Consider the following 25707-nt stretch of genomic DNA (forward strand, 5'->3'; position numbering starts at 1 on the left):
AAGTGAGGGCTTAGCACACGGCTGGCCAAAAAGCCATGGGTGTGTGTCTCCAAGTAGAGTTTCTAAGTAGCGTGGATTTAAAAGTCATCAGCTTAAACAGATGCAAGAAAGAATGACCTCTTATTAACAGGCATAGAGCAAAGCTGTGCACAGCAAAGCAGGGAAGCTGCATGTGGAGACAGTGAGGAGCAGGGAGCATACAGGCTGCCAGCTTGAGGCAGGAGAGAGTGCAAGCTTTCAGAGAAAAGGGAGGAATAACTCCAAAAAACTGACCATGGAGTGCAGGGTCTCTGGCACTGCTGTCCATGGCACGTTAAGAGAGAGGCTGTGCTATGCCCAGAATTTTTCCACCTGCATGGTTTTTCAGAGATGATATCTGGAATAAAAAGTTGTAATGGGATGACGACAGAAACTAAAAGGAAAGACTGAAGAAACATGGGGGAAAAAAAAAGAGGGGAGAAGTGGGAAGAACTTTTTTTAAAATATTAAGAAATCAGGCCAAAAGGAAGGGAGCAAGGCTGACTTTAAGGAGCAGTAGCACTGATATGGTCAGCAAATAGCTCTGCCTTTCCTCTGTCAGGGAAGGGATCCCCCCTCCTCCAGCCCACTGTTTTGCCATCTGCCCGGGGGGCTGCAGAGCCAGGCAGCCCCTGGAGCACTGTGTTTCACTGACACCAGTGTTCCTGCGGCAGCACGGTCACACAGAGCGTATGCTGCCTGTGACAGGCGTGCAGGGCTGTGCTTTTCCACATGTGCTTCCAAGGTCTCCCGATTGGTGTGCTCAGCAGAAGGGGCCGGTCCTTGAAGTCAGCTCCTGTGCCTATGACAGATGATATTTTCATGCAAGAAAACAAAACCAGACTATCTGATGGACTGCATTATTTTTCCAGGCGGCTTGGAACTGCAACTGCAAAGTAAGTTTTATGCTTAGACTTCAAAACTGTGAGTGGAATTTAAACATCAGTTTTAAACAAAATTTTTTTTAAAGTGGAAACTTTGCATGAAGTGTATGTATCTGCACAATAACTTTTCATTATGGAATGAACTGTTGTGAATTCTCCTGAGATGAACTAATGATTGCTTTGGGAAACTTCACGGAGTGCTCACTGCATTTGCGGCTGCACTCATAAACGTGTCCTGAGAAGGAAGATGCTCTTTTCAGTGCATGCAATTAGTCCAGCTGGAAGTGGTTTCAAATTATCCATGCCACTGGGAAATGTATTTGAGCAGGACTGGTTGTGCTGATGGAGAATCTCCTGGGAATTATCAGCAAATGTCAGGCTGGTCTGTCTGTGTGTCTTTGTCATGAGTGTCACTTGCTGGTTGGTTGTGTATGGAGAGGGATTAGGTGAAGACCTGCTGTTACCATTGTGTGGCATTGCATTTGTGAGGTGGGAGGCTGCTGGTACCAGGTGTTAGCAAGCTGGCCAATTAATGATGATTGCGGGAAATTAGTTTAAGACAGTATTGTCCACTGGGATGCAGATTTATAGAAATAATTTTAACAAAGAGATAGGTAGCACTTGTGCAAGGAGGCTCGTTCTTGTAGGTAAAACATTAATAACCTGTTCTTTTTCACATGAGCTAAATAGGAATAGTGTAATAGTTTTCCATGGGAAAGCTGTAGGGGCTGATACCCAGTTCAAAAGTCCAAACCTGAGTTGGCAGTTTGTGACCCCAGATTTGTGTTATTTTCGGTTTCCTGTGGGAACTGCCCAATAATCCCTATGACCCTGTGCTGTTTATACACAATCTTAGGTGCAAAGACCTTTTCTGGATTCACATGAATGTTAGTAAAAGCTGGGATACATGCTTTTAAATAAAGTTGTTTTGAAGCCAGACAAGATTGCCCCGCAGCTATCTCTAGCTACTCCATCACTCATATACAGTATGATTTTTGCTTAGAAAACAAGCAACTTAACATTTCTGAGCCTTGGCAAATATGTTCCATCAGTTTATACTTTGTATTCTAGTGGACCCAGGTAAAATCCAAAGAAAAATTAGTGGTGTGTTACTGCTAAGTAGGTGTGGCAGAAATCCCATCCCTTGTGCTTCCACTGCTATTAGTCTGCATCTGGACACCTCCAGATCACACAGCAACATAAACAGCATCCAAATGAGGTGTGGGCATACAACTGCATTTCTGCAGAATTAGTCAGAGCACATAACGTGGGACGTGTACCAACTTTATACAGCTGGCAAAGAGGCAATTCAATCCATTGCCAAGTACAAAGTGAATGTCAGTATTTCTTTAACAAATGAACTGCTAGAGTAATTCTCTACCATTTCAGTACTCTTACTTCATTTGTTGAAGAGTTTTTGTTACAACATTGGAATCTCAAAAGGCAGATTTATGGTATTGAGCCATGGCTGGAGTGAATCTGAACTTACTTGAAATATAACAGTGATAAATTTCCTTTGTCTTCATCCCTTTCCTCTACCTTTTGTTGGTCACTACAGCTGGAACATCCTAGATTTTTCCAGTAGAGCAAAAGACAATGTTTTTCCCGAAGAATTTGGTTCTAACACAAAAAAACACCCACAGTGAAAATCATGAATCTCATGTACTCCGTCAGAGAGGCCTTCTTAGTTGAAAACAGGAAATCCTAAAGGGAAGAAGCATTAATCCAAACCACTAATAAATGCATAATGAGTTAGTGTTCTGTAAAAACTAGTAACAATTTTATTTTGATAATATTAAAAATCAAACCTGCATCGATTTTCTTTCCATTTTCTCAAAATAACAAATTGGGGGTGAAAGTAAATAAATCTATGCAACATGCAGATATTCTTTCCAGTGGCCCATCATTAAAATGCTGATAAAATTCTTTAAATAAAGGTCCTCTTTAAACATTATAATGTAAAGTGTTTCCCCTTCACATGACACAGCCTGGTTCTTCTTGTTTCCTTAATTTGACAGTCTCTGTTAGATACTTTTACCTTGATAGAACAGGCTAGATCCATAGCTAGGCAAGCGTGAATAAAGAATAACTGACTGAAGTCAATGACATGACCCTGGATTCAATCCAGTGTGACTGGAGTTGGAATGTGGCTCCATGCATGCAGCTGGCACCCGTGCCAGGCAAAGCAAGGAGGTAAACAAAGAGATACTGCAGTTGTGCATGTTGCTAGAAGGACTGCCATGGTGCAGCCAGCTTCCAGTTGTTCTTTCACCTGGAACTTCTTCCAAAAGAAAAGATCAAACAGCATGATCTCAGTTCTGCCCCACCAACTTTACTTGTTATGTATCCTCACAGTTGTGTGAAAGGTGCTAAGCCTCTGACACGAGAGTCAAGCTATAAATTGTATGTGTTATTCTGTTTCTTTTCTCCTGCTCAGAAAGATTTTAGGTTTTTTTTCTCCCTGACTTTTAGGTTTGTGCTGTTCTTTGCTGGTAATGTTGTTTCAGGAAGGTTTATTTCTGGCTGTGAAATTACTGCTCTCTGTGATATTCTGCAGTGTCCCAGAAGCTTCTTCCCAATTCCTAGGGAAAGCTTTTTCCTCCCTATATTGTGATGATAACTGCACTGCTCCCATGACCACCTACGCAGCAAAATAACTCCCAGCTTTTTGTCATGGAGAGACTAATGGGAATGTTTTGTACAATAGGTGGGGCTTCCTTATGACTGCTTTTATTTTCCTGTTCTGGGTGCTAGGCAAAGTTGCTACCTAAAGAGAGGCAGAGTTTTATGCAGCTGTCTAGAGGCAGTCCCATCTCATCAAATTCTTCCCAAAGGAATAATTTGGCCTTGTTTGATCTAGGAGAGTCACCTCACACTTATACTCCTGGCCAGACATCGCTGCTTTATATCTTTATAGCTGCAGTTAAAAAACTGAATTCTGTGAAATGTGTGCCCATGGCAGTTCATGTCTGCTAGTTGGAATTGCCAAAGCATGGAAGGATCTTCAGGGGAAGACTTTAGGATCTGGTGTGAGGATGATTTCCTGGTTACTCTGAATGGGAGACACGCATGGGATGCTCATATTTTAAGGAGCTCATTACAAATGCTATCTGCTATGTGAACTTCTAGGGCCACTTCAGTTTCTAAGTATTCAGCATCACCAAGGAAAAAACAGCAAAGCCAAAAGGCAGGGTCTGCATGTTCTTTGCTGCATAACAAGTTCCTGGAATGAAGTGCATTCGTATCTACCACTGAAGTGGGAATTATATGAAGCTAAGGCACAGCTGAACTGTACTTAAAGCGGTTTCTTTTGAAGTGCTTTTTATCATTACTCAGATATTTTTGTGCTGTGTGGGTGCGCTCTCAGCAACAGCACTCTATTAGTACAAAATAACTAAAGTCTGTCTGTGTGGGTATACAGTTTACCTGTAACACAAGATATTCATATGATACATGCTGCTTATCAGATCTTTCAACTTTTAGAAAACCTCATATTTTATAGTGATTTATCATACTGTTGCATCTGGTGCTGATGAGAAAAAGGTATCACGGGCTATTATTTTGGAATAAGCAGTTTCAGAAGGAAACAAAAAAAAAAGTCTTCCTGAAATTTTTAGTTTTAAAATGAATTCCACAAAGACATTTGTGAGATGGGAATACTTGTCATGTTGTTGAGTCAGTAGGATTATGGAAGGGATCAAACAGAAGAGAAGCAGTCGCTTAGCACATACCAAGTTCTCAAATTTAAAGAGGTTTGTGGACATAAGAGATAACACCTTGGCTGCAACACTGGTAAATATCACTGTTTTTCCAGGCCTGAGAAATATCACGCTACAAAATCATAAAATCTTTGTGAATTTTGGTCCTCTGAGTCACCTGAGAGAAGCAGTCCAGAGGCTGTGTATGAAAGGAAGGGAGATACAAGGCAAGGGAAAGCACAGAACAAACAGTTTTGCTAATGCTACACAAATGCTTCTTGAAGCTGAAAATGAAAAGTACACAGTCTGGCAGACAAAAAGATGAGCGTGTGAGTAAAAGTCATGTACCTCTGATGTTGTTTTCTTCCTTCTGTGCTATGTGCTTGTGCCTTAGGGAGAATGAATAATACTGTTTTGAAGACAAATTAAGTTACCTTAATAAATGCATAATGCATTGTTTTGAAGACAAATTAAATTACCTTAATTAAATTGCTGATTGTGGACTCTCAGAAAAAAAAGAAAAAAAAAAAAGTATTCATGTGCCAAAGGTCACACCGTTGTAAGGGGGGTGTGTGGGGAAGGTGCACCACAGAGCAACCCACAGCATGAGGCATCAGCTCTCTCCATGGGAAGAAACCAGGAAAATTAGATGGATCCTAAATACAGTTGACCCTAAAACTTTTATAACCACCTCTTTTAATATCGTTTCAAACCTAACTCTTTGAGTGCCACTTCATTATGTCCTGAAATTACAGCACTTTGAATGACATTTCTTGCCTACCTCTTTCAACACTTTGTGTATCATATACGGACAGCAGCTGATATAGTTTAAGATATGTCTGTCTCACTACGAGCAAAGGGATAAGAGCCTTTTCTCTGGAATATAGTTGCTGTGATACAAACAGAAGAATTAAGACAATTGTAAACAACTGGCATTTAAAGATTTCAGCTGTAACCAAACAAGCATGACTGACTCAAATACTTTGTAGTTTGGCCTAGGGAAAACTTTTTCCCTAGATTGTCTGTCATAATTTCAAGATGAAACTTTAAATTCCAATCTCTATCTTTATATCTTAATTCATATCTTTATGCCTTCGTATCCTTATGTCTTTGCACCTCCCTTAATATTTTCATACCTATCGTTCCTAACCAGCAGAACTGAGATCTACTTGATTAAAATGCTGATTCCTAGAAAGAAATGGGGATTTACCTTTTGTGCAAGGCAGCAATTCTAGTCTATATTTTAGCCAAGAAAATACATCTCAAATGAAAATTCAGGCAACTAAAAGAGAGTAATTAAAGGAAACATCAACATTCATGGTTTTTAAGCACTACATGAAGGATGGCTAGAGCAAGGAGTTCACTTCTGATTTGAGCAAATTCACTAAACCTACTGGGAACAGAGATAACTTATAACAAAGGTACACTCAAACATTTTGCAGACTCTTTAGAGAACTCCCCCACGTGTAATTCCTGCCTTTTAGATATTCTGTGCTGATGCACAGCAACAGCAAGTGCCCATGGCTCTGGCTTGAGAGGAAAGATAAGGATATTCTGTCCCTCCTTGTTTCAAGAGAGTGCTAGTGGGAAGGAGGACTGTGACTATGTTTGCTGGAATTTGACTGAGTTCTAGATGAGAACTGCCAGTATATGATCACTCAGAGGGTGGTGACGCACTGGAACAGCTTGCCCAAGGAGGTTGTGGATGCCCCATCCCTGGAGGCATTCAAGGCCAGGCTGGATGTGGCTCTGGGCAGCCTGGTCTGGTGGTTGGTGACCCTGCACATAGCAGGGGGTTGAAACCAGATGACTGTTGTGGTCATTTTCAACCCAGGCCATTCTATGATTCTATGATCAGGATTATCAGCATCAGACTCTTCCAAGTCAAACAATTCCATGATCAAAGATCAGCATAGTCTGACATGCCTGAACACAAGTATCAGTGTTCGGGATGCCTGTGCTGTTGGTGTTTCACTATTTTAATTGCTAGAGGTTAAGCTCTATTCTGCCAGCTGCACGCAGGCAGTGGCAGTACACCTACACAGTGTGTTTGTGCTCTGCTGGACTTGCTCTACTCCCCAAAAATACGTGACCTCAGCTCTTAGGTGCTTTAAGCAAGCCTGCCTTGCTGCAGGGCAGAGGTAGGTCTTAACCCTGCCCACTCTTAGTGCTCAGTCTGAGACCTGTGATGCCTCAGGTGGTGAGTATCCAATCAGGCATGCTAAAACTCACCCAGAAATTTTAAGTAAATACATAAAGATAGCATGTTTTTGGTTCTTGCTGCTTCTACATCCCAACATTGATTGAATAAACATCTGGATGTTAAAAGAAGGGATAAAATGGGATCCCAACTTGTAGAATGTTTTCTATAGATTATTTGCATTCACAACTCACATAGTCAGAAACAGTGATTTCAGAAGCTGCCAGCATGGCTGCCCAGTACTGAAGGGATAGAGCAGCTTTCCTTCTTCCAGGTCCTCAGTACAATTTTCTGCAACATTGAAGTTGGCAGTCTGTAACTGATATATTTACTCTTCATTGCTGCTCTTCATTGGGGTTTACAGCCTTTTGGATGTACATGCCATCTTTCTTTTTTTTGTTTTAATTTTGAAGTTGAGTTGTGTTTACATTTTCCCCGAAATGCTGAATGGCCAAATGCTTCTGAGAAGTATCTCCATGGAATTGTGATGCTGCTCCATACCCTTTACAAATGTAAATTAACTAATCTTACTAGAGTAATTGGCAGAAAAGTAATTTCCCTTTATCATGACAAACAGTATTGCAGTATAAGAGTAATGACTACAATTTAAGTAGCTATGAATTGTGCATTAGGGAGCTCTAGGCCTGAACATTGCTCACAATGAAATTTAAATTGCATTTTTTCTGCATCTAGCTGTTTATAAATAACACTGCGGTTACAAACACAATAGTAATTTTTGTCACCAATTTCTTATTGACATTGATAGTAGAAACGAAAGATGTAACTAGCTGATGGTCTGTGCAGTAAATAGAGGTTAAATTATCCTTTACTGCACTCAGACTTCACCAGAAATGGAAACAAATCAAAACCCTAGAACCAACCACAAGATGAAGTGTAAGCATCTGGAAAAACTAAGCAAATATTTAGCAGCTAGGATCTCGTTTCATAGCTGGTGATATACTAAAAACAAAAAAAGAAAAAAAAAGAAAAGAAAAAAAAGAAAAAAAAAAAACTGGATTAAATGTTCCATGAGCTCTATCATATAAATTTAGATTTTTATAAAAATTTCTGGCTTGGAACTAACTCTAAGCCTACCTGGCAACCACAGGCAATCTAAAAGCAAATAATTAGTGGTTTAATATGTATTGCAGCAGCCTCCAAATCCTGCGAGATCATGTGTGCTGAAGGAGTGTGCTTGTACAGGTGTGCTGTAAGCTCTGCAGCTTTCATTCATGCTTGATGTGCTCCATCCTTATGTTCACTGTGCAACATCACTGTCTTACAGTTCAGTAATCTCACTTATAATCATTTACAGAAAGCTCGTGAGACTGATCTTCCTGAGAATGAGGGATAGTCTTGCTCTTAGGCGTGACTATTTTTACATCCAAGTGATGTGATACAGAGCACCAGCTGCCGTTGTATGAACCATGGTTTGATCTTCCTGGAAGGCTGGAGCTCCAGCTCTGGCAACTCTTCCTTACATAGGCTTTGCTAGGGGATTTTATCTGTGGACACTGAATTGCTGAGGGCATTTCTTAGCAATGTCAGAGCAGGTTAATCTGCTCATAGAATCATAGAATCAGAGAATCAGAGTGGCTTGGAAGGGACCTCAAGGATCATGAAGCTCAAACCCCCCACTGCAGGCACAGCCACCGACCTCCACATTTAATACTAGACCAGGCTGCCCCAGGCCCCATCCAGCCTGGCCTTGAACACTGCCAGAGACAACTACAGTGACAGCCATCCCCACCTTGCATTTCAGTTAGGTAGGTATGAGTTAAAGCCCAGCCTCCCTCAAACCCTCTGCATACCTATGCTGCAACTGAAGCTTGTGGGCTCAGGATGACTCTTGTGAGTTATTGAGAGGCTGAAATGGATGAGAAAGGAGCCAGGTCTGGCTGCAGCACCTTTCACAGCATTGCTGGGCTGCTCCTGCCAGGTGGACTCTGACATCACGTACAAGGAGGGCAGGAAGGATTTATAGGCAGGGTGCCCAAGGTTTGTCCTGTGCCTTGCATAAGATGACACCAGAGCCATAGGTGGCAGCCAGATTTGCTATAGAAACATTCCAGACTTCAGCCATTGTCCTTCAGCCCAGGTGCAGTATCCCTATGCCCAGCAACCTTCTGCTTCTCAGAAATGCTTTGCTTGAAAAATGCAACACCATCCAAACAGAGAGAAATAAAATAGCATATTTTCTTTGTATATATTTAGAATACCTTTTATTACTCTACAGCTGAGTCATGGCCCTCTAATTTGCAATAGCAATAAGTCCTCAAGGGGGAGCTTAAAAGAGAAGAAAGTTTATTTCAGGCAGGAGATGGTGTAGGTAAAACAGATGTGAGATGGCATCAAGAAATCTACAGCAAAGCAGACATGGGCACTGCTATACGATGTTTGTTGACTCAACTGAATGGGAATGAGCATCTATTACATTTCTGTAAATGAGGCAAAAGTAATCATAAGTAGAGGCAAACTAGCTTCAGTGTACATATCAGCTCTGCTGCAGGCTCCTCTGTGATAAGGGGATAATTTAATCTTGTAAAGAACTATTTTGTTGCAGTGTTGTAAATTAGTTAACATAGCTTGTATACAAGCTGTTCAAAAAAACACAGCTGTTTTTCTAATCACAGAATTGTAGAGGTTGGAAGGAACCTCAGGAGATCATCTAGTCCAACTCCCTGCTAAAGGAAGTTGACTGCAGTAGGTTGCACAGGAAAACATCCAGACAGATTTTGAATATTTTCAAAGACACTCCACTACCTCTCCAGGCAGCTTGTTCCAGTGCTCTGTAACCCTCAATGTAAATATTTTTTTCCTCCTGTTCAGATGGAATTCCCTGTGTTCCAATTTGTGCCCATCGCATCTTGTTCTGTCTCTGGGCACCACTGAAATGAACCTGATCTCATCCTCTTAACTCCCGCCCATTAGATATTTATAAACATTGATAAGATCCTCCCTCAGTCTTCTCCAGGCTGAAGAACAGGTCTCTCAGCCTTTCCTCATATAAGAGATGCTCCAGACCCTCTATCATCTTTGTGACCCTCCACTGTACTCCTTCTAGGAGATCCCTGTCTTTTTCAAATTGGGGAGCCCAGAACTGGATGCACAGTATTCTATATGCAGCTTCACCATGGCAGAGTAGAGGGGGAGGATCACCTTCTTCGACCTGCTGACCGTGTTCATTTTAATGTACTTTAGGATCCCACTGGTCTTCTTGTCCACCAGGTCACACTGCTGGCTCATGGCCAACTTATTGTCCACCAGGACCACCAGGTCCTTCTCTTCAGAGCTCATTTACAGCAGGTCAGACCCTAACCTTTGCTGATGCATGCAGTTTTTGCTCCCCAAATTTAGGTCTCTACACTTGCCCTTGTTGAACCTCACCAGGTTCCTCTCCACTCAGCTCTCCAGCCTGTCCAGGTATCACTGAATGGCAGCATGGCTTTCTGGTGTGTCAGCCACTCCTCCCAGCTTCGTATCATCAGCGAGCTTGATGATTGTGCGTGCTATCCCTTCATTCAGGTCACTGATGAAGATGTTGAACAAAACCAGTACTAACTCTACTCTTATATCTCCTTCTCCAGATCTAATTCCAAGTGGGCCTTAGCTTTCCTTGTGGCATCCCTGCATGCCCTGACATAGTGTTCCTATATTCTTCCCAAGTGGTCAGACCCCTTTTCCACATTCCATAGACTTTCTTCTTCCATTTGAGTTTTTCCTTGCTCATCCATTTGGATTTCCCACCACCTTTCCCTGATTTCTTAGTATTAGGGCTGTACTGATCTTGAGCTTGAAAGTGGCTCTTGAATGTCAACCAACTTTCTTGGACTCCCTTACCTTCCATTATTCTTTCTTAAAAAGTACATAGCCATCCATGACAGCTTTTCAGTCATGGAGCTATCTCACTGTGTCTCCATCCATGATCATGATTGACTGTGGCCCTGCAACCACACACAGATGTCTAATCTTCCCTGATTATTCCCTATGCCTTGTGGATATTGACCCTCATAGGAAAAGGATTTAAAAGATTAGCAGAAGAAAATACAGACTGAAATAGCGATAAAGAGGCAAATGAATAATTTTATTCATTCAGGACTCTTCTGCAGTGTTTTCTGAAGTGTCCCTTTGCCCCTTTATTACTGCTTGGCAACTTCAGAGAAATACAGATATCACAGCTGGCTTATGCCCATGAAGGAGCAAGATACAGTCTCAACAGGGTAGAAATGCAGATCCCCATGCTGCCAAAAAAAGCAGTAGCTTCATGATTAATGGAAGAAATAGTTTCATGCAGCAGCTGGTGAGAATTTACCTTGAAAAAACTGAATATTCATTCTGAAAACAAACACCTTGAAACCAGTTGTAATTGAAAACTACTACAGTAGAGCAAATTGGAAACCTTTTAAAAATACGTTAAGTGTTTTCTCTTTAACTGAGACCAGCCCATTAGCTTCAGTCTGGAAATAAATATTTTGAGTCAAAAATTCTTTGATAGAAATCTACAATTACCCTTGCAATATTGCTGGTATACATCTACTTAGTAAAGATTTTGACTTCATTAGTTATTTAATCATCTGAAATAGTCTATTACCAAATGCTCCAGGAGAACAATGTCTGTGTCAGATTCTGCAGCTGTTTGGCTATGTGTCTAATAACCTGTTATATTTCAGACCCTGCAGAAATTAGTCACTGAAACCTTTCTTCATTCTATCAATCCCCAGATAGCAAATAAGGCCAAATTATATCTTTCTGTCAAGCTGTCTTCACAGTTTTCATCCTCATCTGAGACTTAGATTACTCCAAAGTCTATGTCAGCAATCTGTGTTACTCCAAAATATTTTAGAAGTTGTGTTTTTAAGGTTGTGTACTGGTGTGTGTGGTGACTAATGGAAACTCTGCCCTGACCTGGCACTGCAGCAGCAGGCACTGGCATGTGATCCGGCCAGCAATCTTATCTGATGATGAACTTCCAAATTTCAAAAAAAAAAAAAAAAAAAAGATGCAATAGGTCAGTGTTATGTAAATGGGACTGTTTTATTCCTTGTTCTTCTTCCCATTTCTCCATAAAGTTGCCTGCTGGATGGAACCTCAGGAATGTGACTATGAGCCAGGAAAACATATTCTCCATGGTCTGGACAGCTCCATGTCTTTTCTCTGGCTACTACTGACATGCGTGGGAGACACTGTAGGGACAAAACTGCAGCAGGAGAGTCCCCAGAAATTTGGCAGGGCCTAGGAAGCATACAAAAATATTAAAAGACCATGTGTCCATTTATCCCGGTATGGCTACACCCATAAGTAAATCCCAAATCTTTTCTGCATGTGAGGTATCTCTGGCCAAATTAGCGAAAAAGGCGAGTTCTTCTTAACTGTGCTTTTCTGACTGAGAACTTGAGGACTTTCAGCTCAGAAGCCAAGGAATGACTTCTAAGAAGCTCAAGCCTCATAGGCCAGTGCAATGAAGAAACAAGAACACTGATTTAGAATTGGGAGAGTAATCAATGCTCGTCTTCATTTAAATAGCAAATTATGTAGCTGTGAAGCGAAATAACTTAGTATCTAGTTTGTTCTCCTGCCACTGCTGCTCTCTCCACAGCATTCCTTTGTTATGAGTTCAGCCTGTATCATCTCTCACCGTTGATGATTCCAGATTAAGCTGGCCAAGAGGCAGACAGGACAAGGAAAACTGCTGCACTTTTCAGAGCACAAACCAAGAATGCTCAGTGACTTTCCCAACTATTCAGACTCCAGAGAGAAGAGTTTTGTCTTATAGGTGATGGGGAAGGTTCTGCAGCTGGCTGGAGATGGGAAAACAAAAAGGTGTTTTTAAATTTATGTTGTTAATGAGAGATTAGGGTGGGTCTCTACAGCTAAAAAGGCAAAGGGCAAATGGAGGTCAGGACTGTTACGCTGGTTCAGCAAATATCTTCCAGCCTTCCTTGAGATGATGGTAATGAGTGCAAATAGACTCTGGTCCTACCATTAGGGAAAATTGCCAATGTTAGGAGCACTTTTCCCTGCAGTACAGTGAATGCCCTGCTGGTCAGATGACTTAAAAGCCCCACACTGCCTTCATTGAAGGTTGAGGATATGAGATGACAACATGTGGAAGAACTAGAAAGTAGAAAGAAAGTATAAGCAAAAGTCCACTTTCACCTACCCAGTGTCAGATGATCCTGAGCTGAAGGACAGATCTGTGGGGAAGATGAGAAAGCCAACCAGCTGACCTTTAGAAACCAAGGTGCAGAGAGCTTTGCTTTGTATCAATTTAAGCGAAGTTGTTCAAAGGGTGCCGAATATTGCAGTGAGGATGGAATGCCAAGAGTGTTGATGGCTTAACGTTACCAGGATCTGGCCTTCATAAAGCAAGGCATAAGCATTATCAGTCTAGAGAGACGTCCCTTCTGCTGTTCCCTCCTGGGCTGCTGCATTGTTACAGAAACTGTAAAATGACAAATATGTCTAAGCAATGTTTTAGTGACATTACACCTAATTGTAAGCATATTGGTATTCCACCTACATAGTATTGTTGAGCAGTCCAAATTATTTGAATTACTTTCTTTAGGAAGACAAATCTGCATATTGCCTTCAAGGAAGTGTCTGGTTTTTCCAAGTCTGGTTACTGCACATTCTCAAAACTTCTCATTTCTCTTCTGCCTACCACTTGCTCAAGTATTTTTTGTCTTTTTCATCCTCCAGGTCTATTTCTGTACCGACCTTTCTCTTCCCGTGCCTAATGCATGTGTTATCATATCAATTGTGACATGTTCTCTGTGTTTAATTTCTTCTTTCAAGCACAGGTAGCAATCCATGGAAGACTGTCACTTGCATTGTTGATTGTTTCATTTATCCCAAAGTATATCGTCATCCAGGTTCAGAAACATCTGTTTCATATCTCCGTTATTTGATGTTACTTCTCATCCCTTCTTGCTTTTCTGCTTCCTGCTCCCTTGTTTCAGTTCTCTGTGTTCATCTGATTTATGCTGTCAGCTCTGCCAATCAAAGACATTTGCCCCAGTTCTCATCCTAGTTATGGAGATTTACTCTACCAAGTGAGAGAAAAAGAAGGCATTCTGATATCACTGATACACCAGAGTCTGAATCTGGGACTGATTTCTCTTTTTCAATAACATATATGATTCTGGCAATACAGTTGAATAATAGCCTGTTTTCGTTTAGAGTATTCAATAGCAAATTCAAAATCTTTAGAAGGAAGACAAATCCTGAAAACTGTGCTTCTTTTTGTATTTGTCTGCCTAACAAATAAAGTAATCTGAAAAATGAAAGTAGCTAAAGAAGCTCCTGTCAAGAAAGTAAGAACTGGAAATAGGATGGTATTCCCAGTCGTGTAAGCCATCAAACCCAGATGACAGATAGGCTAGCCTTCAGAGACCTGCCCAGGAAGACTTTAAAGACTAAGTTTCTTCAAAACATTAAAAAAATATTTTAACACTTCTAATCTCAGGAAGAAGATTGGTCATTGTTTTCTGGAAGACATGAAGCTATAGAGAGGAATAGTGTAAAACCTTCAGTTCATTGAGATCAAAATATTTTTCCATTAAATACAGGCGCACCCTATCTTCAGCCTTCCTGAGTACTTTTATTTCATCTGGTATTCAGCTCACTGAAGCTCAGTTTTCTGAAAGCATCACACTTTGGCTGAAAACACAGCATGGCATCTTGCCAGATGTAATGATTTAGATATTTGTATGCTTACTTGACTTGCTTTGAATGGATATAACTACTGGGTTTTGTACCGTCACTCCTTACATTCCTCTAACAAACTCTTTCCTGTTATGCACCAGGTCTCCTGAACTCCTTGCCTCTACAGGTTAGGGGACACTGAAAAAATGCGTAACCCTAGAGTGTGATGACAGCTTTTGCAAAGCATGTTGTTGACTGGTGCTGATTTGAGCAACAACTGATCCGTCAGGGAATTAAGCCTGGCCAGCTTTGCCTTGTGTATATCAGAGCTGACTCACAGGAGGGATAAACTCTACAGAGCTACTGAAATCCACTGCATGAGATACCCACACAGCTTTCTTCCATGAGACACAGGGGGGAGAAGAGACAGAGAAGATATGAAAATAGGAGTCTGTAGGCCTTTGTAAGTAATGAAAGGGAAAAAAAAAAAAGTGTTGCTGAAGTTCCTTTTTCAGCTGCAGGCATTTTCTGTATGGGTGCAATCCATAAAGCTTGTGGGACAGTGGAGTACAAAAGGCAGGGATGGGAAGCACCTGCCCACCATCCGTGTACATTTTCTTGCGGGCTGCATTCTAGTGATCACAGTCATCTTCTGCTGTGCTACATAGCTCAATTCCTTTCACAGCCACAACACTGCTGTCAAGAAGCGGCAACAGTAATGGAAACAAGCGGTGAACTGACACAGGTGTAACAGTTACAGATATTAAAAATATTCCTAAGACATTCACCATCCCCTCTTTTCTGTGTGGATTCACTTCTGGCTCTTCATGGTCTCCCTGACCTTGCCAAGTGTCTGTGTGACAGTGACAATCCAGCTATGAGTTATGACTGAAGTTATGGATCTGTGCTGTCCTGTTTTATGATGATCATTTATCATTTGTGTTACAGTCATGCTTAGAGGCCTCAAGCAAGATCAGGGCCTCATCGTACTAGTCACTGTATAAATATGTAGTGAGAGACAGTGAAAAGATCACAAACAAAAGGTGGGAGGAGGAACAGAAAGACAGAGATGTGAAATGTATTCCCTACAGCAACCCAATGATAGTACCAGGGCAGGAAACAGCAGCAGCACAATGTGTTTTCCTTAGCTTCAACCTGACTGTGCCCACACCAGCTTCCACCATCTCCTGCTCATCCACATCCTCCTCACCTGGGACTGTGTAGGAATGGTGGGTTCCACCTTCATTATGCCTCTGCCCAGACCTGAAAAGCCTCTAAATTCAGGCATGGGCTCTGCAATGACACTGCTGCCTATGCGGGTCACTGATTCTACTGCTCTTTGAAAATTGTACTCCTTCCTTCCATCATTTTGCACTATAGACCTGACAGCTATTGCTGACAGCAGAATTGTTGGCTATCGCCTCTAAACTGAGAGCTCATTACTTCATTCCATTTCAGAGCAAAATACAACAGGAAATAGAAAACAACTGCTGTCATACATGTAAACAAGTTATCTTTGGTGATACAGCAAGACCAAAAATATACTAAACCAAAAGCACAGAGGCATACCATGGATTAGCTGCATCCTAACCTCATTTATGGGGCTTAGAGCTCCTTTCTGACTATGGCTAAACAATACCCTTGGTTTTCCTTTGCAGCAATTAGGGCAGTATTTCCCTCCCTTTTAAACTGTCGTTGAGCTGAGCTTAGCCTAAAAGCTGGCTTCGTGGAATGGGATCAGTCCTGTGTTAACACAAATTATACATTGAACGTGGCACTGAAAATTTTGCAAGCTAACCATTCTGAAGTGCAAAATGCTACATAAGAAAGAAAAATGAGATCCAGACTTGGCCCAAAGATTTTTTTTTAAGAGGAAAGAGCCAGACTCCACCTACGGAAATACTTGGTTGTGACATTTAGAAATAAAAATACTCAGAGAGCTATTAATCCTGAGTAAAACAACCAAGAGCAGGCAGGCACAGAGATGGTAGGAGGGTGACATGGAGGTGGTAAAGCGAGGGGCCTGAGAGAGCAGTGACATCTTACAGTGGCTTTTACAGTGCTTGCAGGACTCCAGGGTCTGAGAAAAGAAACAGAAGATGCTGATCTTGAGGAACCTGCAAAATGCAAGTTGTATCTAAGAAACATGGAAGCATTAAGCTAGACCACTCTCTGGACTACACAGGGTGCAAGTCTGCCCCTCACCAAGCCTCAGTACTGAAGAATTCACCAGGAAATGACACACCTTTTATTTCCAGGTGAATATTCAGGCTGTCTTGCAACTTCTCAGCTTTCTTTTGGCGTTTTTGTGACAGAAAATACTTACTTTACGTAAAAGCAACATATCCTCCATTCGCTTAATGTTAGCACTGCAATTGTGGCAGGTAGGGCTGGGCAGGTATTTTCTGCCTCCTCAGAATCACGAATACATGCAGGGAGGTTTTCAAAACTTAGTAATTCCTCACTTCTACTTGGAGTCAGGGTCCAGACAGACTTCCCTGCTCCAGTAGCTGTGTCTGCTTCCTCTCTCTTCATAACACAGTTCAGCCTGTGCTGATTATTTTTGCATCGTACTGTTACTGTATAATGCCACGAGGAATGGAGACTTTCCCCATTTTTTTGGTTTTGTGTTTAAAAGATTTTATACTTCTTCATTCTTTTACATGGACACAAATAACATCACAGCATGTCTGCATCAAGTCCTTTCTTCTGTAAGAGTGGTCCACTAACAGCTGGTTTCTCATCCCCTGTAGGATATCTGCTGCTGTGTAATTCCGAAATCTCCCTGAAGTCCCTATGTCATACATCAATTCATTCATATGAATTTTTCTGCCATTTTCTAACAAAAGTAATGGCTATTTCTTTCTCTGGTTCCTTGAAACTAGCTTATGATTTGATATTTATTAGCAGCATAAGCCTTTAGTTTTAATTTATAGTGGAAAACTACAATCACTGAGTGTTTTCCATGTTGCATTGCCTTTTTAACATCTCCATCCTTCTTTCTTTTCCCTTCCTATTTTCATGATATTGCCGCGTATTTCAGGTATTCCTATTAGCAGTGCTTGCTGAGAAGGGAATTCCCAGCAGTATTTCTGATACTGATTTTTCTGTCAATAGAATGTTTTAAGTCACTTCATTTTGCATATTTAAAAGGTAAAACAGTCTTCAAAATGGCTGTTTCCTGTTAATCTAGGAACAAAATCAGAGATTTTCTCAGGTACTTTTTTTATTCCTTCTATAAAATGGGCACAAGAGGTAGTGATGGCCTCTGCAGTCAGCAAACTCCCTTCCCAGTGCCCCAGCAATGATGTCAAGTGTTGCGTACTGCTTCACTCACTGGTGGCTGAAGCAGCCTTAGCCCAAAATGAACCATCATACTCTCCAAAAAGCCATTTCTTCACCGTTTTTTGTTTTGTTTTGTTTTGTTTTGTTTTGTAAGCCAGTGATAATCCCAGTGCTTCAATCTGGTTGTTAAACCTGGCTTGGTTAAATCATTCTGGTTTAACTGGTTTAACTTTCCCTTTCTTTGAGCCTTTGCTGCCTCTCACTGTTCCCCACTGTTCCTGAGTTATGTTTCTGCCCTCACTATCAATGTAGCCTAGCAATCACATTTGCCACTTCTGCAGTATCTTTCTCATTGAATTCTCTCCTGGAAAAGGGTACCCACCCTATGTAAGGAGACACTGAATGAGGTGTAGGACACTTCTTACCTTTTCAGTTATAATTTCAGATGCATTATGAAGTTGCAGGGTGCAGTTCTTTGCATCACCAGCTGCCAAATATAACCCTGATATTCTCAGGGGTATGCAAGTATCAGCATAACACATTTCTTCTGCCAATAAAATTTTTATAACCCTTCAGCCAACGTTTAGTAATTTGGCAGCAATGTAAAGGTCTCAAAGACCACATCATAGGTTTCTTGTGAGGTGAAGAGCTTGCATGTGTTTGGAAATCCATTGGGGTAAATTTTTTGACTGAAGGAACTGGGGCCGTTTAGTCTGGGGAAAAGGAGGCTGAGGGGAGACCTTATTGCTCTCTTCCAATATCTGGAAGGTGCTTACAGCAAGAGTAGGGCTCGTCTCTTCTCACTGGTGACAGGTGACAGGATGAGGGGAAATGGCCTCAAGTTGCACCAGGGTAAGCTTAGATTGGATATTGGGAAATACTTCTTTACAGAAAGGGTTGTTAAGCACTGGAATAGGCTGCTCAGGGAGGTGGTTGAGTCACCATCCCTGGATGTGTTTAAAAACCGTTTGGATGTGGTGCTCAGGGACATGAGTTAGCAGAGGGTTGTTAGAGTTAGGGTAGTATGGTTAGGTTGTGGTTGGACTTGATGATCTTTAAGGTCTTTTCCAACCTGAGCAATTCTATGATTCTGTGATCCTACCCAATGGCTAAACACGCTGCTATAGGGAAAGGCAGCTAGGAGGGGAGAAGGGGAAATACTCTGGTCAAGAGCCTTGGATGCATAGCAGACTTGCAGGCACTATGCTGGGAATTCATCAGAAATACAAGAGTGATCAAAGTTTCTTCAAGTATGAGATGCAGAACAAGTAGCAAGTAGAAATTTAGGGTACCCGGATTTGTTATTTCCACTTCCCATTGAGAAATAAACAGTGCTGATGCAGCTCACTATCTGTAAAGCAACTTCACAAGGAAAGCTGACAGAGCTGAGCTGCTTGTTGGCACACCCTCACTGCTTGAAATCTGGTCACCCAGATTGCTCTGGGACTTCCTTCCTGGTTCTTCCTTTGGAAACACACAGTAGATACAGCAGGAGCAGTGTGAAGATGTTTGGTGATAAAAATCAGCTTTGATGACTTTTGTGGAGACATACCCATAAACACCTTGGCTGGTGCAGTTCTTGTAGGCTGTTAGCATTTACCAAACAACCCAATGTTACACGGAAGCAAGCAAGGTCTTGCAGGCTGGATCACAAGAACAACACTACAGCTAACTGTAGTGAAGTAAATATTACACCGGTGTGATGGAAGTGTGGCATTAAAGCCATAAAGGAAACAGAACTGAGCTCCTATGTGGATAAATCTAGTGCAGTGTCTATTGCTGCTAAATGACAAAATCACAGTTGTAACAATATGGAAATGGAAATGTAATTGTGTATAAAATTGTGTAATCATTAAAATCTGTATAAATTTTGCTCACTCAAACGCAAGCGACTAGTGCTTGACACCTGCTTGGAACATTAGCATAAGACTTGTGCCATATGGTTGGCATTTTCTCATTCTTATATCTGTCACTCTTCATTCCTGTCAGCTGCTCATGAGAACTTGCCAGATAATATCTGCCCCATTGCCAGAAATTTCTAACAGCTGGTGTGGTACCGGTTAAACACTCTGTAATGTAGCAAAGTTTAGTGCTCCTATCTGTGCTCTAGAAAGCTGGTTCTTGGAGCAGATGCTTAGCTTTGTTTTTACATTAACTTCAGTCTGCTTGCTTTTGTGTCCACTGTGTGTTTTTATGCTCTATCATGCTGCTGTCTTCTGTGAGATAAGTGAGCTCAACAGAGTCCTGGCTTTGGCAGCATTAAAACACTTAAGCTGGCATTGCAAACCTTGTGTAAAAATGTGCTCTGCTCTCTGCTTTGGTGCTAAAGATGGGCTTGGAGGGTACAGAAACCAGTTCAGGCCAAGATCTCAGTTTCCTTCATCCCTATGTGCATCCGTGCAGCACTGAGTTATACTTCTACTTGATGCCCTTGAAGCCACTGAGCACGAGATTCAGAAATTGGCATGGGGAGACCTCAGTACCCCAGTGAGTCACCTGGGGGAACCAAGTCACAATGTGGGCTAAGGGACAAGTACTGCATGGGCACAGTTTAGAGGTTTGCCCCTCCAGCTGGGGGGAGGACCTGGGGCCCTTGATGGCATCTTGGTTTGCAGCTGGAGAGCAGCCCCAGACACATCTTCATCTCACAGGGGGTAAGGCCACTGCTGGAGGGTTGGGAGATATATTTCTGACTCTAAGTATCCTTTAAACATGCTAAGGACTAAACAGGGAATTCTTTAACGCCTTCTATATGGAAATCTGTGTGAACTTTGAATGTGCTGAAATCTGTCTACTTGGGTGATTTACATATTAAGATTTACAATGAACAAGGCACATGAAGACCGATTAGTTAAAAAAAACCATCCAATTTCATTAAACAATCTGATTTTGTGGTTAGCATACACAGTTCCCTTCGGGCTATGAGTTTTAAAGGCTGACTTAGACCCTCAAAAAAGAGTCTTCTTTTCCTTCAGATCTTCTTGTCCTGGAGACAAGCAGTTATCTTTTGCTCTCACAGTTTCATTTCCAATGACATCACTGGCCAGCCTCAACACGGACAGCTGAATTTTGAGTCCTCTGGCACTGAGATGGAAGGCATTTACTGAAAAGCTGCTCAAATACATTTGTGTCGCCCCCTGGATTTGCAGGGACAAAACTGGGAAGAAGAGAGTGCTGCGTTGAGAAGACATCTGCATGTCCAGAACTGGCCAACTCACCCTTGCTAGGCTGCTATATAGATAATGATTTCATATGTGTCCTTTCTGTGTTACCTTTTGGCACAGGACACTGTTTCTGAACCAGATTCTGCTGTTTGTGCTGCCACATAGGCACACAACAAAAAGGTGACTTCTGCCTGAAAAAGCTTCCTGCTTAGCACGAGGCAAGAAAATGAGGTATGGACAAGCAAAGTGCAAGTGTATGTATAGGTCTATGCTTTAGGCAGTACTCTTGGCATACCATCACCAACAGCAGACTATCCACCAGCTTTTGCCTTGCAGGACACATAGATGCTGGATATTTAGTATCTTGTGTATCTCCTTTTCTTCTTCTCTGCATATACAGACCAAGGAAAAAGTGTGGCAGAAGGCTGCATATATCAGAACATAGATTTTCAGGATTTTTATTTTGCAAACATTCCTGCTCCTGTACAGCATCCCTGGAAATAATCCATCTTGAATAATGGATGGAATTAGATTAGAAACGAGACAGGACGCAATTACTCACTGAGGAAGAATTGGATAAACTGGTAAAATGGGGCCTGCAGCTGGGCCTGTCAGCATCTGGTTTGTGTGCACACAGAGGAGTCGCAGAGGATTTTATCCTAGGCATTAGCTGTAATAGGGTAAACATATTTTCTGTTTATTGTAATAGAGTCTTCTGCCAACATTAAAAATCATTACTGAGCCATCACAATCCATCACATAACAGCTGGCATCACTTATTCTGGTAAGATTCTATCCATACAAAGTCCCAAAGTTCAAAAATCCATGACAGAACAAAAATAATCGTTATTCTTGATGAGTTCTTTATTTTAAAGAACTGCATTAAGACGCTTATAATGCCTCTTCAGTGCCATGGGGTTCAGCACAGGAGCAAATATCAGCCCTTAAGTTTCTCAGTCCACTCAGCCTTTTTCCTAAGGAAATCCTTTAATCTTTCCCTTACCATTAGCATTTGCAGGTTCGTTCTAGAAGCATATAAGCAAATGGAGTGAGTTTTCATCTTGTGTTGATGGAGAATTTTTCACATAAAGCTTGTGATATGAAGGCCCTTTTGTTTGCATTTCACATGGCATGGAACAGGTACTGAAATAAGATACACAAGAAGAGCTCTGATATTTCAAATTGGAAGTGTATTCCATTGCTTTTCTTGTCATGAGTATTTGTGAGCTTTCTCCTTGGTGCAGTCAAGTTTTGAATCCCACAGCTGAGGAAGGAAAGTGAGAAAGTTCTGCTACTGAATGTTCAGACTTGATTTTATTTGATTTTATTTTTTGTGGAATCTTTGAACTACTTCAGTGTATTTTGTTTTGCACAGTAATTGAGACTAAAGATTCAGCACAATGCCACACCCCTAAAACCTGAGAAGTTCATAATCAAATTACGATGTTCTACTGCAAAAAGAAGAATAAAAAGAGTGACAAAGTAGATGTTCCTGGAGGCAAAACATGTAGTAAAGTGCACCTCATTACTTAGTAATGCAGCACACATACATATGATTGTCATCCATCATTTTTACCATCACCCTGAACAGGGTTATAGCCAACTTATAGGGTCATGTGTGGGTACCTGTCATCCTAAGCATTAAGTCTCTTTCAGCTCAGGCCATCACAAATCTATCTTTTGGAGTGTCCCCTTTATATTCTTCAGTTAATGAATGTGAATTTTTAATGGAAAATAATTTCATTGCAAAAGTAGCCAGACTATGCTTTCAACTAAGTGCTAGCCAGCAGGTCAGGGATTTATTTATTTATTTGTTTGTTTATTTTGTCTCTTTTATGTCTCTGTGTGGGATACATAAATCGCTTTAAAGATAACACCTCCCATTTATTTTCACAGAAGCTACAACAGATTCAATAAGCAGAGTAACACTTTTTGATAGAGCAAATACTCAGCTACAAAACATTGTTTTTCTGCATAGTCACCACAATTAAACATGCACTTTTGACAGTGATGAACAAGAGCCTGCATGCTATGTTCCTAAAAATCTGCACCAGCAGGTGACCCAGTGTTTCACAGCTGCTAAGATGGCATTATTGCTAGAAAAACGTTGCCCATGCAGTCCATCTTCCATCAGCCTGAGAAGACGGAAGTCAGAAGGTACCAGTAAATCCAGCAATACAGAGGGTGTGGTAGGACAGTCCAGCCACAACTGGCAGTGTGCTCCACATTCAAACTGGTGTGGGGTGTGGGATTATCACATTGCAAGAGAAAGGTTTCCTTCTCCTCTGGCCTGACTCTGGCATTCAAGCCTTTAGCTTAGTCAGCAATGTAGTGGTCAGAATTGATAATTTGTCTGGGTGCCTGGAAATCTGGAAGGATCACCCCTTTCCTATCCCAAAAGACAGTACTCATCAGTTTACTCACTGTGGGCTGCATCTGTAACTTTTTCTTCAATGGGGAATTTACTTTGCAACTCCATGGAATGCCACTCTGACTCCAGCTCATAATGGTGTGACTACATCTCGGCACTGGTAATAATGTGATCCAGGAAACTGTCATTTTCAGCCCAATATTCATTCAGCAGGTCCTGAAAAACATGCACATGGTGTTCTTTCTGTTTCTGTGTGAGTATATATGGGACCCACTTGGCACAAATATTGCCATCTAACAACATTGCTACCATTGTTTCCAATGCACTGAAGACAACATTCAGCTTCATATACATTTCACCAGTTGTAATCCATCAATTAATGTGGATGAGCTGATTGAGACACTCTTCATGTAGTTTAACATGGCTGTCTGGAACATGGCTTGTCTTTCACATCGCTGTCACCACTGCTAAATGCACCACCCACCACTCCACTGTTTGGTCTCCATAAATGTTCAGCTAGTGCTGATGAATGTCAGTGGGTGCCATTTTTTCTGCGTGGAGGAATTCAGTGACACCTTTGCTTCAGACACACTTCCATGTCAGACACCATTCTGTCAGACTGCCCCTTTGCTGCCATCTGTCATATGGCAACAAGTTGGTGAAAAGGCTCTACTGCCATACCACCAGCAACCACCTTTGACATTGTGGGCCAAAGTAATAAAGTAGGAGGTATTACTTTTATAGCAGCCCTCACATATTAATATGAAGTTTCCCAACTCATGCCAAGTATATTCTCTATACACATTCTTAAAGCATTTGAGTTGTCCCATTTACTTCATCAGGAATGTATAATGGTTACTGGGTCAGTGCTTCATTCATAATAAGACTACCAAGGAAAGGTGGTTGTGGTTGAAAGGTTGAAATTTTAAAATGTTTCCCCTAAGATGTGCTACTTGTTCCATTGAAGACACCATGGATGGATTCCATTGTCAGTGTAGACCTAAGAGGCTGCCCCAGAGGTCTGATGTAGGATATCACATATGTGCAGGATGGGAAAGGAACTGCGAATACATTGAGATAATATACTTTCTAAAGGGGAGAATAGGAAAAAGAAAGAATAAAAAAGTCTGGGTTTCTTTCTGACTTTATTCTTTCTCCCTCTGTTATGTTGCTCTAGCCTTTCAATGATTTCTGCTGACAAAGATATTACCAGAAGTAGCAGAGACCTTTATGCACTGCAGAGGGGACACTGAACCCTGCTTTTTGCAATCAAACTTCTTTTATTGGGATTTTTTTCAAAGGCTAGATTCAGAGAGGTTGAAAGGCTGAAACAGCTGTCGATATTGAGTATAATTTTTATAATGGATTTTATCAAAGACTTTGTAGAATTCTAAACCCTTAATTTCTCAGAATTCCTTGTCAGGATGTTATACTCATCCAGCTTGACAACATGATTAGAAATCACGTAAAAGAAGATCAGTCAAAGCAATGAATGTGACTCACTGTTCAAAAATATGTTTTTGTTTTGCCTGTACTTCTCTATGAAATATTTTGCTGAATGTTAGCATAGAAAAATACGGTTTTCTATTTAAATTTCTTGAGTAACTTTTAAGGGTTTCACTTGGCTGACACTTCTTGGCCTTGCATTTATCTTGTGATTGTTTCACAAGAGACCCAGGGAACACCCACTGATAACAATGTCAAACATTCGATGTATTTGCTGAACGTTTCCACTCGCTTGATCATTAAGGCATGCTTTGGCTATGAGGTCACCTGTGTTGTGTAAGGGTAGAATTTATGGGGTGATTTGAAGTATAGGGGAGTCCTGACATGTTTTTGGCAAATACTGTCAGATACCATGGACTGATGCCACTCAGAATTGTCGCTCTGGGATATAATCAGGTTCTAGCATGAACCTGTTGCATTAGCATTCAAATCCTCTGATTACAGAGAAGATGGGAAAAAGGTTATTTAAACAGCCCATACATGTAGTGCAGGAGACTTTTAACAGAACAAGTATTTTTGTCTGTTAAACAAGAGAACTTAAAGTCTTTTAAAACACAAAAAAAAAGCATGTAGTTTTAGAAAATCAGAGGACAAAGCTTAAAGTAAATACCTCATGCAATCATCACGCTGTCCTTCTGAATTGTTTTCTGCTTTTGCTTTGGAGAGAGCAGCAAAGGACAGAGGTGAAACAGCGGAAGAAATACCAAACCATCAGCATGATGGACAGAGCATAGGATACTGAAGCATCTTGCCTTCCTCGTGTCTGTACCTGGATTTGCCCTGGACTGGGTAGACTCACATATAAAGAGACAATTACTTTGGTTGTTAGACTTTACCATATACCTACTGCCTTGCTCTGAGTTTTCTGCTTTTCCTCCAAACTCTTGTTCCACCTGTTTAAATTGCAAGTTCTTCCAGACAAGGTCCATTTCTTGCG

At 41.3% G+C, this 25707-nt stretch overlaps 1 protein-coding gene across 1 annotated transcript in view; it reads left to right on the forward strand.

Annotated features, from left to right (window-relative positions):
- Positions 1 to 772: 772 nt before the first annotated feature.
- The window catches only part of STARD13 (StAR related lipid transfer domain containing 13), a 297319-nt gene continuing 272384 nt past the window's right edge, over positions 773 to 25707 (forward strand). The window contains exon 1 of the mRNA XM_085216035.1: positions 773 to 914. The gene's annotated coding sequence lies outside the window, so the exon portion shown is untranslated. The remainder of the gene's footprint in view (positions 915 to 25707) is intronic.

The sequence above is a fragment of the Meleagris gallopavo genome, chromosome 1 (genome assembly GCF_905368555.1).
Source record: "Meleagris gallopavo chromosome 1, MGAL_WU_HG_1.1, whole genome shotgun sequence".
Classification (NCBI taxonomy): domain Eukaryota; kingdom Metazoa; phylum Chordata; class Aves; order Galliformes; family Phasianidae; genus Meleagris; species Meleagris gallopavo.